Below are 15,019 nucleotides of genomic sequence, written 5' to 3'. Positions count from 1 at the left end.
GCGGTGGTGGCCTCCGGGGACCAAGTGCACGTGTGGGGTACCGGCGTCGTCCGCGCAAACACCACACACCGGTGCGAGGCGACGGCGGCGCGTCCTCCCGGAGCTCCGGGGCTGGGCTCTGCGGCCGAGGCGTTAGCAGGACTGTCCCCTCCCGAGCCTCCACGTGGGCCTCCCTCACGCCCCCCAGCGACTGGGGCTCCGGACGCGCCCCGGCCTCGGGCGGCCACCTCCGGTGGCCCGTCCTACCTCCCTGCGACCGCCACCAACCGCGGCTGCCAAGACCCTAATTCAAAGTGCAGCCACCTCCTCAGGTACCAGGGGTTGGGATAGAGGTTGTTCAGGGCCACGATTCACCCACCCCGTGACAAAGACTTTTAAGAAATCCTGCAGGGCACTTTCTGTGGGGTCAGTGTTACCAATTTTTATTTCCGATTTTACAAATAGATAATTTATACATTTTTAAAATTAAAAACCGCGTTGCCAGCTGCTGTGCCGCACCCACCGCCGGCAGTCGCACTGTTTTAATAACCAAACATCCCCATTAGCCTTTCATGAACCTCAGCAACACAAACGTTCCTAAAAACGCACCGTCTTCACGCCTGATTTGCTTGCTTCTGCTGCTGGTGCTCAGCTCCCCGGCCGGTCACCTCGCCGCGTCCTCTGCCCCCTGGGCCTCCTTGCCCCTGCCCGCGTCCCCTGACCACCTCCGTGAGGCGTCCTCGGCTTCTGCTTCTTCCTTAGCACTCAGCGCCACCTTCCTGCAGTCAGCCGGGTCGGGAGCCCTACGCACAGACCCCGTGCCCCGCGGGCCGCTGCAGTTCCCGAGTGGGGCACGTGGTGGCGCCCCCGAACCACGCTCGGCCCCGGCGGCGCGCAGCGGCTCACCCCACAGCTCCCTCCTTCCTGCCTCGTTAAACTGGGCTTTCAGTTTTTAATCTGACTTGAGCAGAAGCTACTTTTTTTAATGATATAAGTTAGGAAACATTCGAAAAATGCTTTTTCGAGGGACACCCTGGGCCACGTAGTTTGACTCTCTTCTTCGATGGTGAGTGGCATAAAGACACACCCTCGCGCCCGTTGAGAAAACACTTCCCCAGGTTTCCGTCCCAAGACCGAGGCATCGCTCTGAGCCCCGGAGGCCACGGCGAGGCTACGTTAAAAACACAAGGTGACGAGGGGCAGCTCAGTTCCCAGTTTCCGTCTTTCTCCAGAAGCCGGACGCGTGAGCTCTGGAGAGGAGGCCGGGAAGGAAAGTCAGGGCAGCGACTTGTCGCGCAGGCGCGCGGCTCGGCCCCGGCCCACACACGGCTGCCGCGTGCAGCGAGACTGGCCACTGCCACCTCCGACCCGTCTGATTCCGCACACTCGTTTTCAGTGCCAGCCGCGTGTCACTTGGTGCCGGAGATGCGAGGATTCGTGAGCTACTGGCTCCCTCCTGGAGAGGGAGTGTCCCTGCGTGCTGCAGGACAGGGACAAAGGGCCGGAGAGTTTGGGGAGTGTGGGCGGCTGGAGCCCAGGGGTCTGGCCCCAGACGTGGCGGGCGGAGTGGAGGGCCCTCCGGGAAGGGGACAGGCTGGGTTCGTTGGAAGCGAGGAAGGACGTGTGGCCTCCACAGAAGCCCAGCGAGGCATGGGGGACACAGCGGGCCATGCACGGGGTGCGCGACCCTCGGGACCTCTCAGGACATCGGCTGTCCTCATCCTGGGCTGGCTTGAGTTGAGGGCCCTGACCCCCCAGGAAGGGAGGCCCCTGGGGCAGGTGCCGTCGGGCAGGGAGGGGTGGGGTCCCCCTCCTCGGTGCTCATGGCCTCCACGGGCTGGCGGGACCAGCACTGTGGGGCGCACTGCATGTCCACGGCCCCACACGGCCTCCTCCCATCGCGGGCGGGGCCGTCCGTACGTGTGGCCGTCTCCCGTGCAGGTGGCCGTTTGCTTGACGGCCTGGGCATCCTGCCGTCCCACGCCTGCCCGTCTCCAGCGCTGGCCCTGAGGGCGGCCGTGTGTGGACGCGCCCCTCGCAGGGGGCGGCGGGGGCGGAGAGGCCTCCGCTTCTGGCCCAGAGCCGGTTCCTCCCAGCCGCCCTGTGCCCACGTCCACGTCCCGCATTCCTCACCCTCCTTGTCCCCAGGGAGCGGTTGCTTGGGTCCCCAGCAGATGTCCCTGAGTGATTTCGAGCCCGAGGGGGCAGCTGGCCGAGGCCTCCCGGCCCCGCGCCCGGACTCTCCGAAACGTGCGGCATGCGATCGCGTCCCTGTGTCCCGACCGCCGCCGCCTGGTGGCCCACCTGCCCTGTCTGCCGCGCTCCCAGACGGCCGGGCCCCGATGTGACCCTGAAGTGCGTGACGCTGCTTGTCACTCGGCCTCTGAGAACCGAGCAGTCCCTTGATTTCGCCTGCCCCTCGCGGGTTAATCTGTTACTCCCATTTTCATTTTGAAATGCAGAAAGAATCAGTTTATCAGCCTCCACGCTTATCTGGGGAGACCCCATGAGCCTTGGGCCCCAGAGGGGGCTGCTCTGGCCACTGCGGTGACCCCGTCACCCTCCTAGAGGCGTCCCTGTTCTTGTCCAACCTCTGGGACACCCCAGAACTCCTACTGCACCCACTGTCATGGTCCCGAAGGTGACGGGAAGCCGGGCCCAGGGCCCGGAAGCCAGGTGAGAGCTGCAGGGCGGGTCCCGCCGGGCGCGTCAGCCGGGCTCCGCCTCCTCCCCGTGTCCTGCTTCCTGCCTGAGTGGAGTGTTTTCAGTCAGATGAGGCCCATTAATGGCCACTCGAGTTTCGATTCAGAGGTCATGTGTGGGCGCTGCCGCCCGCTGCGGGCGCGTGGCCATCTGCCACTCGTCGTGTTAACGGGTGGTGACGGGTCCCTAAACGCTGGCTCCGGGCGAGGCGCCAAGTCCCCCCCCCCCCACCCCGCCGCCGGGCGGCCTGCATGTCACCCTGGGCTGGAGCCGCTGGGCAGGGAACGCGGGGCGGGGGAGAGGGGGACTTCCTGGGCAGAGTTGGGGGGCTGTGGCCAGAGAGCTGGGGCGCTCAGAGGGTGCCCCCGCGCCATGAAGAGGGAGGCGGGCGACTCGGGCAGCACCTGGACGGTGCCTCCGTCCTCCCTGGAGGTTCACTGCAGGTGCCCGAGGCCTGGGTGCCATTCTGCCGTTTTACCCTCGAATCACTGTAATTGGGAGAAGAGAACTGGGGTCCTCGTGATTGGAGGGTACTTACCACGGAAGAGACACCCTGAAGAGCGGGTTGCTTGAATGGTCTCCTTTAATGGTTACAGGGTCCCAGGGCAGGCCTCGTTATTTCCCCAGAGGCTAAGACGCATCAGAAGAGCAGACGTGGGCGTGGCCTGCCCCACCTGTGGCCCCGCCTCCGCCCCGCCTGCGGCCCCGCCTCCCGCCCCGCCTCCCGCCCCCGCCCTGGTACCACCTGCCGCGGAGCCGGCGAAGCCCCAGCTGCGCCCTGTTGAAAATTCACCCTGAACTGCAAACACCTGGTGCCGGGCCTCGTGCTCCGTGTGCTGAGGCGCAGAGGGCGGAGAGCAGGCCGGGCCGCGGAGAAAGGGGAGGGCCCGGGAGCAACAGCGAAGCCCGAAGCCTGGCCGCCGCCCCCTCGGCTCCCTCCCGCCCGGTGTTTGGGGTGCTGGCGTGGGACCCCCACTCTGGCGTGGGACCAGCCTGGCCCTGCCCTTAGCCTGGCAGTGGGCCGCTGATGGAAGCGCAAGCATGTTTAGGTCACGAAATGAAAAGTTTTGAATTTTTAGAGTAAGATTCCACTGTCCGCCAGGTACCCACCAAGCCGGCCGCCGGTGCCGGAAGTCGGTGGTCGTGGGAAAGACGCGTCCCGTGTTGTGGCCGCGAACGCACCCGCATCGCAGCGACCACATCCGTAAGTAACGCGCGGTTCCGGTCGCGGAGCGAGTCCCGGCCTCTGACGAGCTGCCCGGTGTAGCTCCTTCCACGCGACCCGGGGTGGGGGTGGGGCCTCAGACGTCGCTCAGATGGAGTCGGAATTCGCGGGTCGGGTGCGAGCTTTGGGCTCAGGTGTCTGCATTTAAACCTGGCCCCAGCGCTTACCTCCAGGCCCTGTGAACTGTGGAGTTTCTCGGTGTCTCTGAGCCTTGGATTTCCTCTGTAGAACGAGCGTGTAGCATCTCCCAGGGGCGCGAACATCCCGCGGGGTCACACGTGACACACGCGGTGAGTGGCGTGGAGACGCCGTGCACGAATGCCGCGCCATCCCCTGCCTGCTTTCTCTGGGCTTCCCTTTCCTTCCCAGGTGAAAACCGAGACCAGGTGACGCGGGCGAGCTAAGGCCCAGAGCAAGAGCCCGCCGGCCAGAAAGGCCTGGGGACGCCCGGGGTGACGGGGCGCCTGCTCCCCCCACGCCCCGGTCTCCGCCCGGTGGACGGGGGTGGGCGGGTTGCGACCGGGCCATCGGGGTGCTGGGCGGTCAGGGGCGCCTGTGAGCGGCAGGAGGCGGCAGGAGGAAGGCCCCGAGCGGCTCCCGCCCCGGAGTGGCACTGTCCCCTCCACGTGCGCATCGGTCAGGCGCCCACTTTCCTGCCCGGGCTGGAGGTTCTGGGCCTGAGCTGTTTCAGGCTCAGCGGGAGGCGTAAACAGGCTGTTCCGGGGACAAGGGACAGAGTCTTCCTTTTGACACGCTGTCACTTTGTAAAAGCTTCAGAAAAGGTGCTAATTGCGCATGGCATGCCTCAATTTCCCTCTCGTAATATTCTTCCCCGCTCAGAGAAATCGGCCCCTTCCTAAGAGCCAAGTGCCTTTGAAGGCGGCAGAGGCGTTCACATAGGTGGGAGAGTGAAGCCCAGACCTTGCCCCCCTCCTGTCGGCAGGGGGCCCGGGCGGCACCTGCGGCGGGAACAGAGCAGGTCAAGAGCCAGGCGTCTTTGAAGTTCCATGTTTCACCTTAAAAATGGACGTAAAGCGTCCATTCCCACAAAATGCATCTGTATTTTAAAATCGAAATGATTCGAAATGATTTCGAAACTAGAGACAGGCCCCGTGATTAGCTGGCACGCCACCCGCCGTCCCCAAAGCCCAGCCGAGACACCCACGGGCCGTGGCACGCCCTCCCTGGCCAGCCCCGTGTTCCCGTGTGGGTCTCCTTGAAAGGGCAGCTCGGCCCGGGGCGGCAACTGGCCCTGGCAGTCACCGTCCTCACGTCGTTTTAACTTCGGAAACTCACCTGTTTGAGACTCAGTGCGTCTGGGAGTTTTGACTAAATGGAGTTTCTGGGCTAGAACGGGCCGAAGGCCAGCCGCAGTCCAGGTGACGCAGTCAGACACGGAGCCCCAGAGGAGCCCGCAGCGCCCACGGCTGCCAGCGCCGGGTGCCTCCCATCACCCGGAAATGCACGCGGGGCTCCGTGCAGGTGGCGGCGACCGGAGAGGCCCCCGGCTTCGGTGAGGGCGGGGTCGAGGGTGCCGTTCTGGGCAGGAGGGCAGCTCGAGCGAAGACCCAGAGGCCAGCAGGTGACAGAGCCACCCTGGCGATGCTGGCGCTGGCGGGGCCACGCTCGGCCTGTCCTCTCCTGCCCTGTGGACTCTCTCCTCCGAGTCCCCGCGGTGGGACCGAGCCAGCTTCCACCCCGAGTGCAGGGGGGAGCCGCCTAATGAAGCTGGGCCGTGAGACTAAGGACGCTTTTCCTGACCCAAATTTTGGAGGCGTCTTTGCCATTACGGCCGGCACAAGCCCCCAGGGGAGAAGACTCGTTGCGTTGCGGGGTGGCAGGTGGCTTCCTGCCGGAGGCTGGCTTCCCCAGGCGGATTGGCTCTAGCGGGCGCGACTCACAGACGAGCACTAATTCCTGTGATTCTTTCCCGGTCGCACGGCAGACACTGAACTTTCAGAGGCAGCATGGAGGTCGCAGACTGACCCTCGGCGTGCCCGGGAGGCTGGCCCGGGACGTCCCTCGGCGGGGCTTGCAAGCGTGCCGTTCGAGCCAGACGGCCGACCGGCCGGCCCCCCACCACATCCGAGGAGACGTGGGCTTGTGCTGGCTGCACTCGGTGACTCTCGGTCTCCCGCTTACAGCTCCCGCCGAGCAGACAGCCCAGAGGCCGGCGGGGTGGGCGGGCGCCAACAGCGTCCAAACCCGCGCTTGGCCCGCGCTGTGGACGGGCTGTTTCACGGGCTGACTAAAGCCACCCGAGGGGGCCTGTGCCTGACCGACACCTCAGGGTCGAAACGAGGGAACTGAACTGGGCCCCGGGGCATGGATTCGCGTCCACGCCGAGGGCGGCGGGGTGGGCCGGGGGCTCTCGCCCGCCTTCCTCGGGCCGCTCTGCAGAGCGGGGGCGTGCGGGGGGCGCTGACGCCCTTCGCAGCTCCCGGGGGGCTGCCTCCCTGCCAGCCGCTGGCCGGGCTCACGCCGCTGACGGATGGCCTTCCAGAGAAACGTTTTCCCTCCGTTTTCATTATGAAAACGTCCTACATACGGCCGCAGATGAAAAGGCAGCAAAACAAACGTGGAAACACACTCGGGAGGGGGAGGGGGAGCGAGCAGACGTGTTCGCAGCAGATTGCCGCTTCTGGGACGCGGAGAGGACGGGCCACTCTGTTTCCCAAGGGGTGTTGATTTCAAATGTTCCTGTCCCCAGCGGCTCGGGCACTTGCTGTTTTCGAGCGGCCCGGTTGGGCACCTTTGTTCTGTCCCCGAGAGGCTGGGCGGACAGCTCCGCGAATGCGCCTGTCGATGGCCGAGCCCTGGTGGCGCGGGGGCGGGTTAGGTCTTGTTTTAACCCTGTCATCTGATTGAAGTGGGTGCTCGAAGGGCTGAGGACGACAGTAATGGCCCTGGGTTTCGGCACAGACTGTCACCTCGGGAGCGCCGGGGTGGGGGGCGCCACCCGCCACCCCCCGGCCCTTCTCTGTGTCTCGTCTGCAGGGTGTGTGCCCGCCTGAGAGCCAGGGAAGTTTCCACGCGGCCGGCACCCGGGGCTCGCCTGTAACCCCAGGGACGCCGATGAACGTGGGGTGCGGCTGGGGGCAGCGAGGAGGACACGTTTGTGCTGGCGGCGGGGGTGGCTCGGGAGTTAGCTTGGTGTTCCTTCCAGCCCTTCTAGAAGCTTCCGAGGGCCAGCCGCGCCTGGCCCGCCTCGGTCCCCTCACTCTGCCCGCCGCCTGGCCCAGCTCCCTGCCCTCTAGCTTCGAGTCCGTGCAGGGAGGCGTGAGAGCGGGGATGGAGTGGGGGTTCCCCCGAGCCCCCGCAGGGGCTCACGCCTGTGCCTCGGGCAGGGCCCTGGGCCCCTCTTGGCCACCTGTGCCCCTGGGCTGCGGCGGCTGGGCCTCGCCTCGCCCTCCCAGGCCAGGGAGGGTGCCTGCCACACTCCCGCGTGGTCCCGCCGACCCCTCAACCGGCCTTCCTGCGTCTGTGCCCCCTGACGCCGGCTCAGACTCGCCCAGGGCCGGGAGTGCGGGGCCCCAGAAAGCAACTCTGCTTTCCTTACACGATTTTCTGCTTTAAGATCAGGCACATGAACTCTCTCGCCGTGACCCCTTTCCCTAAGTGACAGGAAGTATTTCACAGGACTCGGCCTTGAACCATGCCCTGACTGAGAGGCTGTCCCTGATTTTTTTCCTTTTTTGTTCTAAGAGAAATGGACCGTGGCTTCTGAGTGCTGACGTCAGTGAGCATCACACACGCTGCCCGTGTGGGTGACGTCAACCCTCGCGGGGGCCCGGAGGGCAGGCGCTTGTCTGAGGCAGTCGCTCCCGCGGTGCGGACGACCGTGCTGGAGCGGGGCCGGGAGCCGGGCGCTCCACCCCACTGACCAGTCCCACGAGCTCGACTGGCTCCGTGCCGCCTCTGGCGGAGGGGGGAGACGGGCCGCCCCCGGCTTCAGTTCAGCCGTGACTCGCGGAGAGTCTGCCCCTCGGTCCCCTCTGGCTGTGTGGTCTAGAGTAACGGTGACTCGGCCATAACAGGACAGGTTTTTATGGGTTAAGGAATCTTCTGGAGAGGACCGGGAGCCCAGTAATTTGTGTGCTGGGAGCAGGCGCGTGCCCTGCCCACCAGGACGCTCTCCCACAGCCAAATTCCAGGCTGGCCAGCGTCTCCAGGCCTGTGCGTGTGTGGCATGGGGAGCCGGGACGGGAGGGGCGGGGCCGAGGCCTTCGAGAACGGAGATGCGGGTTACGCCACTGGCTCTGCCGACTGCGTTTGCGTCCTCCCCCGCCGGCCTTGCCCAAACCTGCGCGGAGCCTCCCTCATAGTCTGCCACCCTTGGGCCAGTGGGGTGAGGGGGCCCTGGACAGCGTCCCGGGGGGGGGGACGGAGTTGGCGGAGGGGGCGTAGCCGCGTGTGTTTGCTGCGCTGTCACGGGATGAAATAGCGGGTCGTTCTGGGCGACCGGCAGCGGCTGAGGCCACCGAGTGAAAGGCCGGTGGGGAACCTCAGGGAGTTCGGGGGTCGAGCCGACAGCCCTGCCCGCAGCGGTGAACACGGGCCCCACCACGCGCGGGCTCCTGGCCGAGCGCGCTTCCCGGCACTGTGCGCACGGCCCTGCGTGGGAACAAATCCTCCCGCTCGGAGAAAGTCGGCTCGCCCGTCCCTCTGGATCTGCCAATTTACCGGAAACGAAGGGGCTGGAGGACCATGTTCTCACCGCCGAGAGGCAATTAGCACCACTCAGAGTGAGGCTTCTGCAGGGCAGGTGTCCCAGGCACTCAGGACATAAATGTCAAGAGAGCTAAGGGAGGGAACTTAAGCGCGAAGCTGAAAGACACTTAGGAAACGCCACACCCCAAAGTGACACATGGGCCTTTCAGCTCTTCATCGGCACGAACCAGCTGCAGAGGAGGATGACGACCGGGGGACTGGAGAGCGAGCGGGTGTTGGGGACAGAGGCGGCGTCGTCAAGGGGCCACTCCGCGTGATGCGCCCACACCACGCGAGGAAGCCGGTCTTCCGCAGACACGGCCTGTGTCGGCGCGGCCCGTGCCGTGGGACCAGCAGCGCCGCGTGGGGCCCGGGACCCCACGCGCACACGCACGTTTACACGCATGCAGACTTACACAGACACACGCGCACGCACATGTGCACACAGGCAGACTCACGCATACACATACATGCACACACACGCGCACACACACGCACATGTGCACACAGGCAGACTCACACACATACATGCACACACACATGCATACACACACGCGCACACACGCACATGTGCACACAGGCAGACTCACACACATACACATACATGCACACACGTGCATACATACACACTGGTCCCTCCTGCAGCGAGTGTGCATGCAGGCGACTCATGACCCCCGTCTGCTAGCCGCAGCTCGGCGCGGCCTGGGGGAGGATGTCCACGGAGGCAGAGGGCCCCCCTTTCAGATGGCAGAGTTATCACGGCTCCAGGGACATCTGCCTCCGTTTCCACAGCAACCCAGGTCGCATTAGCTTCAGGAGGCTGAGCGGGCGGTTTGGGAAGGAGGCATGAGACCACCCTAGGTCGAAATGGCCGTGGGCCACACAGCCCGCACGTCACCCCCGACCTCGCCCCGCCCCCTCGCGTGAGGTTTATGAGTGTCACGTGACCCTGTGTGGGGTCCGTGCGTTGAGCTGGCGTGTGGGTTGGACACCCGCCGACGAGAGTCGGGGCGGGTGGAGGACGCGGTGACCCGCTCACGACGAGGGGTCAGCGCCGGCCGGCCAAGCCGGCCCTCGTGCTCATGCATGGACCCCCCACCCCGCCATCCAGCGGAGCACGGGGCGGCGGGGACAGACCTGCTCCGCTCCTCGGGCCCCGCTGCAGCCCTCAACCCTGTCATTCTCAGGGCCCCGGAAGTGAGGGGCCTGGATCGCTTCCTTCCGGAAGAGGCTGTGAGTCCCCGTTGCCTCTGGGCGCCTCACTGGGAGGTGACGGTACATGTGATCACGAGTGTGCACGTCTGTGACTCGGTGTCAGGACCCTCCCTCCCAGGGGCAGAAAGCCGGAAGCCGGTGGGTAATGAGGTCCAATCGCCGGCATCCTGTGTGAGTCAGAGGCAGAGAAGCTGGCACCCCGGGGCCACCCAGGTGCCCAGCCTGCCTCGGGAAAACGAGCAAGGTCCCCGGGCTTCCCTGCGGCTGACCCCCCTGCGTCCCCAGGGGTAGGGCCTGGCCAGCCCCTTTGGAAGGCGGCCGTCACGCCCACAGCCGGCCCGCTGGGGCGGACGCTCTGGGGCTGGCACCTTCCCCGTGACCCCCAAATGCACTCGGGGTCCCGGACAGAGGCCTCGCCGGGCGGGCTCAGAGCTGGGCAGAATTCTGCCTCTAGGCAGTTTCAGAAGCAGGCCGGGGGCTCATGGAGAGGCAGTGCGGACGGTGGTGCCACAAGCCACCAGACACACAAGTGTCCAGCACAGGGCCAGCACCAAGTCGGAGGGCGAGGGCCGGTCCCCGGCGATGCGGGGTGGCGGAGCCACTGACTCGCTTTCGAGGACACACGCGGGGGCGGGTGCTCGGGCTCCCGAGCTCCCCCCTCCCCCGGCCGTTACTCACCCGGAGGCAGTGGAAATTTCCTGGCTCTTACCTTGGTCCTTCCTTGGAGTAAAACAGATGCATTTAGGCCAGGGCTGCCCAAGTGCCTGCCGTTCAGCGGGGCGGGCGGAGAAGGGGCTGGGGCCCTTCGCACGTGACGGTCCCCGCACGTGGTGGGCTGTCTGCAGCCGCTCGGCAGAGAACAGCACTTTGCAGAAGTGGGAGCCTGTTTCCTCCAGGGATCGGCAGCGACCCGAACCCCCAGACACGCTCCACCGGCTCTCCCCGCGTCCTCCGGCCAGGCTGGGGGGCGAAGGGCTGTCTCGGTCCCTCCCCGTCCTCCTCCCCGTGGTGGCCAGGCCAGGCCTCTGTCTCTCTTTCTGAGGGAAGGGATCCTCAGAAGGCTGGCAGTTGTCACGTGGTCACTCGTGGTCTTGGCATGAGCTGGCGCGAGGCCAGAGAGGAAACCGTGGCCCGGGTGAGACCCCGCGGCCGCGTGGAGTTGCCGCCCCGTCCCCCAGAGGGCCTCCTTGTCCCTTACTTATTGTGTTTGTCACGGAGTCCTCTGCAGTGATTAGCCTCGTGCCACGAAACCTTCTCTTTGTCCGTGGACAAATCCAATTCGAGTTAGTGCAGTGCTTCCCGTGTCCGGGAGACGTGGGGGATGTGAAGTTTAAATAAATAGGACGGGACCTCGTCCCTGAGCTGACGACCACGTGACACGTGAGGGGACTTACACGTGTGCGAACCGCAACTGAGCCAGGATGCGGACCGTGCTGAACGGAAGTGCGGAGGCCCAGTACCAGGCAGACACGCGGATGCCTGCAATACCGGGCAATTTCAGGAGGGCTTCCTGGAAGAGGGGGCGCGTGAGCTGGAGAAGTAAACATGGCACGTGAAAAGATGGGAGCCTACCAACTGAAGGAACCACGGGAAACACACGAAGTCGTGGGGGCCAGCAGCGCGGCTGGGGAGGGCAGAGGTGTGGCCCGATGGCACAGCGGTGGGGGGATTCGGGGTGCAGGTGGCCTCAGAGCGAGGCCGGCCGAGGATGCTCCGGCACTGCACCGGACTGGAGCTCGGCCCGTCCCCAGCCCTTGCCGCTGGCTCATGGCAGCGTGCGTGCACTTCGCACGTTTTCGCACCAAAATCAAGACGCTTTCGAATGGCTCCACGAGTGTTTGGCAGACTCAGTGGGTCCGGGCCCCCATGTCAGCGCGGACGCTGCATTTTCCTCTCCCGAAAACTCTCTGCCCGCCTCACGGCGCTGGGGGGAGGCTCGGGGACGAGGCTTCTGCTGTGACCTCCTGTCCCCACAGCCTGGGCCGAGCGCTGCTCTTGGCTAATTCGCTTCGGAGAAACACATCGGTCCCCAGCTGCTCCCGCAAAACAAGAACGTGCTTCCTAGAAATGCGGCCGTTAACACAGAATTTCATTACGCGGCGCTGGCGGGGCGCTGGCCTTCCTCCTCGCGCCCTGGGGGCCCCACGTGACTGTGCTGCCCCGGCACGTGGTCTGGTTGCTAAGCCGCGGACAGAGCGCAGACCTAATGCTGTTTTCAGAAGGTCGCCGACGGCTCCCCGGCTCCCGTGCCCTTGCCGGGGCTTCTGCGACAGCCCCCACGGCGTCTCGCTCCGGGCCCCTGGACCCCTGGGCCACTCCCCGCAGCCGGCACCTTGCTGCACCCCATCTCCCGCGGGCGTCTGCCGAGACAGCACGTGCACCGTGAGAGCCCGTGGTCCGGGGGTCACACCCCGTAGGAGCACGCACGTGGTCATGGGGAGCTGGGCGTGCAGCAGTCGGAGCGGCATGATCAAAGGGGTCAGAGCGGGAGACCCGCCCCCCCCCCGCCCCAACGCCACCGCCGTGACGCTCAGCAGCAGTGGGCCCGGACGGAGGCGCAGGGCACGGACGCGGACGGCTCCTGCAGGGGGTGCGCACAGCCGGGGTCGGGGCAGGACCCCGGGGCGCAGCCCCCCGCAGACGGCAGCCACGGCGCTTCCACGGTCCTCGAGCTCGCGCCCGACGAGCGTGAGGTCGTTCAGGAAGCTCCGCAGTCGCCCTGGCAAGAGAGGTTTTTAGGCCGAGCTGACGGAAGCGAAGAAGAGAGTGTGGACGTGCACACGTGTCGCGGCTAAAACGGACGGAACTCGGTTCTCCCGGAGGGACCAGCCGTCCGCCGGCAGAGGAAACCTCAGAGGACAGCCGCGGCGGGGGGGGGGGGGAATAAACGCCGTTTTTGCATAATTAGTAATAACCACGTGAGGGACGGTTTTCATTTTAATCAAGAATGCCCTTTATGTATAAGCAAACGAGAGGCTCAAGCTTAGTTTTCTCATTAGTTTGCGAAACTCATCCCAGAAAATTACTTTTTAATATGTAAGTTGCTATACTGAGATCAGTTGCTATAAATGAGCCCCGACGTATTTTAATAATATGAATAGTGGGCTGGAGCCGGGTGTTACATAAAACTCTTTCGACCAGGTGATCCTATTTAACGGCTATTTACAAACGCACTGGGAACCACCCTGGCAAGGCTCCGGGGGCCGAGTTCAGGTGATCGCTAACCCAGACCTCCGCGGTGACTCGCTCCCAGCCGCCGTCTGACAGCCACGGGAACCTTCCCCGGGAGCTGCTGGAGGGAGACGTGTGTCGTCGGGCGCGGCCGTCGTTCGAGAGGCTGGTAGAAACACCGAAACGTGACGGGTGCCGCGCGAGGATCCGGCGTCACTGTTTCCCGATGACCTCTGGTTGCACGCACCGTCCCCGGGGCTTCCTCGGAAAATTAGTCACCCCGAGCTGCACGGTTTCTCGTCTCCCTGGTAAGAAGCGTAAAGGAGTGTTATCCATTCCACAGAAATGGAATCAACAGTTTAAACCCTGCTAATAATACATGTTCCGCACTGAGATCGTCATAAATCTTCAGCTCTGAAACTCCTCAAGTAAATTCACGCATTTTCATTCTGGGGAAGCGTACCTCCAAGAGAAGTTCCCACGCAGAAGAGTTAAAAGGGGTAGGCAGACGGGGGCGTCTCCGGGAGGTGGGCGGAGGACTTCGCCGGGCGCTTCGGGGGCGGCGCGGAAATCACGATGCAGGACGAGGCTCGTTCGCATCTCGCTGAGGGGCCGGTCGTGGCTGGCGGGATGCGTGACCCCGAGGCCCGGGGAGCCCCGAGCACGTCCGGCCGTCAGGGGGTCCGGCTCCGCTCCTGTCCCCGGTGTCTGCGGCGGGCACGTGGAGGGGTCCGTGAACAGCCCCCCATGTCCCCCTTCTCCGTGGGTCCCCGGCGCCCCGTTTGATGGCACCGGCTCCAAACGTGTCACGGCGGGTGCCGCGGGGGTTGACTGCTGGTCGCTGCCCCGGCCCCCGAGATCGGTCCCCCGTGTCTTAGCCGATGTCACTTTCATTCGGGGCAGAACTGCGCCCGACGAAAGCCGTGTGCGGCTCACTCTTCCTCCAAGGTGTCTGGCTGTTGGTGGAGCCTCAGAAACACTCATCAGAGGGGGGTTCTTCTGCCCCGGCTTTCACGCTTCCCTTCCCCAGGGCCTCCAGGGTCTCTGCAGAGCGTCCACAGCCCCAAGGGAGGACATGCTGGGGTCGTCCACACCCCGGGGCCCACGGCGTGGCCGAGGGCAGCCGTCCGCAGGTGGGACTTGTGAGCCCAGGGCTCGCTGGCAGTCTGGAGAGGAAGGGGTGACGGGCCTCAGGGGAGCCGAGGGGCCGCCCACGCCCTCCGGGGAGAATCGTGCCTTTAACCCGCATCCTCAAGGCAGGAGGAGAGAACACCCTTCATTCGACGGTGTGAGCTTGGTTTACAAGTGCAAAGACTTGGACCAGCAGTTCCCAAAGGTTTGGCCTCGGACCCCAGCACGCTCTTAAAAATTATTAAACAGACCCCCAAAGGGCTTCTGCTTATGTGGATGATCTCTACGTATCACTTTAGAAATTAAAACTGAAAACTTTAAGAAGTGTTTATTTTTAAACAATTAAAGACCCACTACCATTGATTAAGTGCCATTTTAAAGGAAAAATACTGTACTTTTCAAAACACAGACACCAGGGAGCGGAGTGGTATGGCACGTTTTCTCCAGACCCCTCCCCCGCTCAATTCGAGGCAGAGTGTCCTGGTCGCTCTGGACACGCCGCTGCCCACCCCTCACCCGCCCTGGGGCCCGCCGGCCCCGCACTGTCGGTAACTTGGACAGAACAGCCCTCGCTCGGGGCGGCCTGAGTGGACTCCGTGGGGCGACCGGCAGCTCCCCGGCTCTGCACACCAGCGTGGCTCCAGACACTGCCACGTGGCCCTGGGGGCCCACGCCACGCTGGCGGACAGTCGCTGGCCCAGGTGGACGGAGACGGGGGTGCCGAAGCCGGGCGGCGGACGACAGGGCCGGCCCGAGTCATGGGCGGTGGCCGGCGTGTGGGGAGACGGGTCGGCAGCCCGGTCCCTGGCCCCGACCGGCCGCTTACCGGCGATTCTGGGGTTCGTTTTAACTTCCGTGCGTCTCAATTTCTCTTCTGGGGTATTG

The sequence above is a fragment of the Rousettus aegyptiacus genome, unplaced genomic scaffold (genome assembly GCF_014176215.1).
Source record: "Rousettus aegyptiacus isolate mRouAeg1 unplaced genomic scaffold, mRouAeg1.p scaffold_m13_p_17, whole genome shotgun sequence".
Lineage (NCBI taxonomy): Eukaryota > Metazoa > Chordata > Mammalia > Chiroptera > Pteropodidae > Rousettus > Rousettus aegyptiacus.
The sequence above is the reverse complement of the archived record's forward strand: the minus strand, read 5'-3'. Positions refer to the sequence as shown.